At 35.4% G+C, this 3,885-nt stretch overlaps 1 long non-coding RNA gene across 1 annotated transcript in view; it reads left to right on the top strand.

Moving 5' to 3' along the window:
* The window catches only part of LOC111086195, a 6,463-nt gene continuing 2,578 nt past the window's right edge, over window positions 1-3,885 (top strand). Inside the window, exon 1 of the long non-coding RNA XR_002610949.1 lies at window positions 1-30. This is a non-coding gene — a long non-coding RNA (uncharacterized LOC111086195). The remainder of the gene's footprint in view (window positions 31-3,885) is intronic.

The following is a 3,885-nucleotide window of genomic DNA, read 5'->3' as shown; positions in this document are numbered from 1 at the left end:
CTATCTATCGTAACACCTTTTACATGGCAGGTGAGTTGTGTTTTGTTAGTATTTTATTCGGTTACAAAATACAGGTTATCTTCCAAGTAAAAGATACAATGATTGTTAGAACTCAATTTATTGTCAGTATTATATATTATTACATTTTTCACTTGGCAGATGCGTTTCATTTTTGTAACCGAGTAAAACACTAACAACGAATCAAGTTCTAGCAATCATTACATCTTTCATTTGCTAGGTGAGTTGTGATTTGTAACCGAGTAAAACACTAACAACGAATCAAGTTCTAGCAATCATTACATCTTTCATTTGCTAGGTGAGTTGTGATTTGTAACCGAGTAAAACACTAACAACGAATCAAGTTCTAGCAATCATTACATCTTTCATTTGCTAGGTGAGTTGTGATTTGTAACCGAGTAAAACACTAACAACGAATCAAGTTCTAGCAATCATTACATCTTTCATTTGCTAGGTGAGTTGTGATTTGTAACCGAGTAAAACACTAACAACGAATCAAGTTCTAGCAATCATTACATCTTTCATTTGCTAGGTGAGTTGTGATTTGTAACCGAGTAAAACACTAACAACGAATCAAGTTCTAGCAATCATTACATTTAATCATTTAAATGTTCGCATTCATATGCTGTTTATGATAGTTAATTACGTGCAACAATTTACTTTTTAGTTGCTCATGTTACATATTTACTTGTCAATATATTTCTGGAAATTCAACCTTCTTGCATCATCATTTGAAGAATGTGTTCAATCCAGTAAAACGCTCCTGAGACATGGACAATCGCTAATAGGCTTTACTTAATTTAAACTTCTTACAGCATATGAAAAAGTCACTGGAGCTGTAAGTAGCTCTCTGAGTGTAATGCACCTATTGAGATATACTGGTACTAAAGCATTTTTTGCAGTGGAACAAGAGCGTCTCTGGGAGAATTATAGAATTAAAAGTTTAAGCTTTAAATCAACACCGTCAACACCTGATTAACTCCTTGCTTCAGATCAATCCATGAATGATTTTCCTAGTTCATTTTGGTCAACATTAGAACAAGTTGGTATTTGTAGGTGAAATTAGGGTAAGACGACCCCTTTGGTAAAACGGTCACCCACGTATAAGGTCAATTATGACGTGCTGCTTTCCAGAGTTGATTATATGCTACTATTGGTCAAGTGACCCCGTGCATAAATATAATGGTGGACGGGCGCGAATGTGAATGATGAAAGTGCGATTTCAATTCTTTGGTTTTGAGTAACTTTAATTTCAGGTAAACACTTTGAATTTTTTGTGATTACAAAGTAAATATCCTAGAAATTTTCACTTTGTTGATTTCTAAGTATGAGTTGTTATAGACATCCGAATATGTTGTAAAAGAAACAGTACAAGTTCACCAATTTTTTTATAACGTGCAATTGCTTTACGATGAGTGATTTAGGGTACGACAGTCCAATTCCATTGGGCTGTCTTATTCCATACTAGTACCGTGTTCTTTTGCATCATTGTCGTAAATGCCCAACTTGCACTTAAATCACAGCCTTCCCGATCCATACCGGGAACATTTAAATTATGATTTAAGTTATTTAAGTTCCGTTATTAAACGCAGCATTTATTTTTATTTTTGTGGTTGTTATGAGTGAGATGGGTCAGTTTTCTTCATTTGGGAGGAGGGGGAGGTACTTGCGAAAATTTGTTTTTGACCCGTTGTTGTGCAACATTTATTCGTAATTAGTAATGTACTTCTTTCGTAAGAGCAACTGATAACTCTTCTGTCAGTTTGTTAACTCTTTTAACTTGGTCACTGACTAAGTTACTGGATATATCGTTGTTTGTTTGTATTTTTAAGTATAAAGCTACACATTGGACTATCTGCGCTGTGCCCATCATGGGTATCGAAACCCGGTTTTTAGAGATTTGGGCCCTCGTAAATGCTGCTGAGCCACTGTAGAGGGGGCAATATCAAATCTGCATTTCTTTACGCACTAGGTTTATTTGTAGAAGCACATGATACTAAATCATTATGGGAAAATAGAAAACTCCATGTTTCGTAGTTCATCTACTAATGGTCCAGTTTCTGAATAAGCTGAATTATTATTTATAATTTCCTTCAATTTCGCTAATGCGGCCAACATAATTTTCGTTTCTATTTTACTCCCAATCCAATCCTTGGCAGTAATATTGATTTTGCCGCTTTTACACTTTCAGTTTTAAACTGACATCTAGGTTCAAACAGAACTACGAGAGCGACATTAACGAAGAAAAGACTTCAATATATCCTATTTGTTAGTTAATGCCGCATAAATGGCCCGGCATGGCCAGGTGGTTAGGGCACTCGACTCGAAATCTCAGGGTCGCGGGTTCGAATCCCCGTCTCACCAAACATGCTCGCCCTTTCAGCCGCGGGGGCGTTATAATGTGACGTCCAATCCCACTATTCGTTGGTAAAAGAGTAGCCCAAGAGTTGGCGGTGGGTGGTGATGACTAGCTGCCTTCCCTCTAGTCTTACACTGCTAAATTAGGGACGGCTAGCGCAGAAAGCCCTCGTGTAGCTTTGCGCGAAATTCAAAAAACAAACAAACAAACAAGCCGCATAAATAGTATACATTCTTTGAGAAAAATCGGAAAAAGTTTTGAGAAATTGAAAGAATTTGCAGCATCATACAGTGCAAATTTAAAAGAGTGACAGTCACAGGGAATGCAAAATGCTATTATATTTACTTACAACATCCAATATTGCACAATCTGGTGTTAGCTTCTGATATTTATGCTATGATAAAAAATACCCTGTTGGTAGCTTCTGATATTTGCGCTTTGCTAGAAAAAAAACGCTCTGGTACTAGTTTCTGATATTTGCGCTATGGCAATAAAACACCCTGGTGTTAGCTTCTGATATTTATGTTATGATAATAAAACACTCTGGTAGTAGCTTCTGATATTTATGTTATGATAATAAAACACCCTGGTGTTAGCTTCTGGTATTTATGTTATGATGATAAAACACCCTGGTGTTAGCTTCTGGTATTTATGTTATTATAATAAAACATCCTGGTGGTAGCTTCTGATTTTCACGCTACGATAATACTTTAAGAAATATTCCATGTTGGTTAAGCTCTTCAAGAAGGACTTCTGATAGAGCATAATCTATTACCTTCTCGACATTAATGAAGAAAATGAAATCATCTCCATCATTTAGCTCCATCTCTCGGATATTAACTGTTATTAAAACTACCGACAGTTTGTATTGGTGATTCATGTCAGGGTATATCCAACATTACTTAGGAATACTTCACATGTTTAATACTTGGGACAATTGCGTCAACGATTGGTTTTTTAGAGTGTTTGGATATCATGATTATTCTTGTTGCTGTTTTTTAATATATTGGTTGGAAGTAAACTTTCATTAGTTAGCTGTATTTTCTTTTCGCACAAAACATTTACAGGAAAGTCAGCACGCTGTCTGTTGTTTGTTACACACCACAGTCTTAGTACATGTTCTATATTTTACATTTTCCGAAATTATAAACATCATCCAGACTGATTTTCGTTAGACATTGATTTGTACAGGTCCTTCCTTGATCTTCTATATTTTGTAGACGAATATCTGAGATTTCGAGCTACGTTATTATATTACTTAATTGTTTCTACAAAATATGGGCATTACTTTTCTGTTACATTGATATCTGTAGACGTTTTTCAATTCATTCTTATCTGTTGGTTTATTTATAGTAATTCTTCCCTACTACAGAACGCTTGTACACGCTTTTTTCTAGGTAAGGAGTTCTCAACTTTTATGTGATCAGGGGACCCTTATTCGAAAATTTATTTCCAGTGGAACCCTATCGTACACACACATATATATATATATATATATATATAAGAAG

This window comes from Limulus polyphemus, unplaced genomic scaffold (genome assembly GCF_000517525.1).
Source record: "Limulus polyphemus unplaced genomic scaffold, Limulus_polyphemus-2.1.2 Scaffold914, whole genome shotgun sequence".
NCBI lineage: Eukaryota > Metazoa > Arthropoda > Merostomata > Xiphosura > Limulidae > Limulus > Limulus polyphemus.
This window is presented reverse-complemented; position numbering and strand designations above follow the sequence as displayed.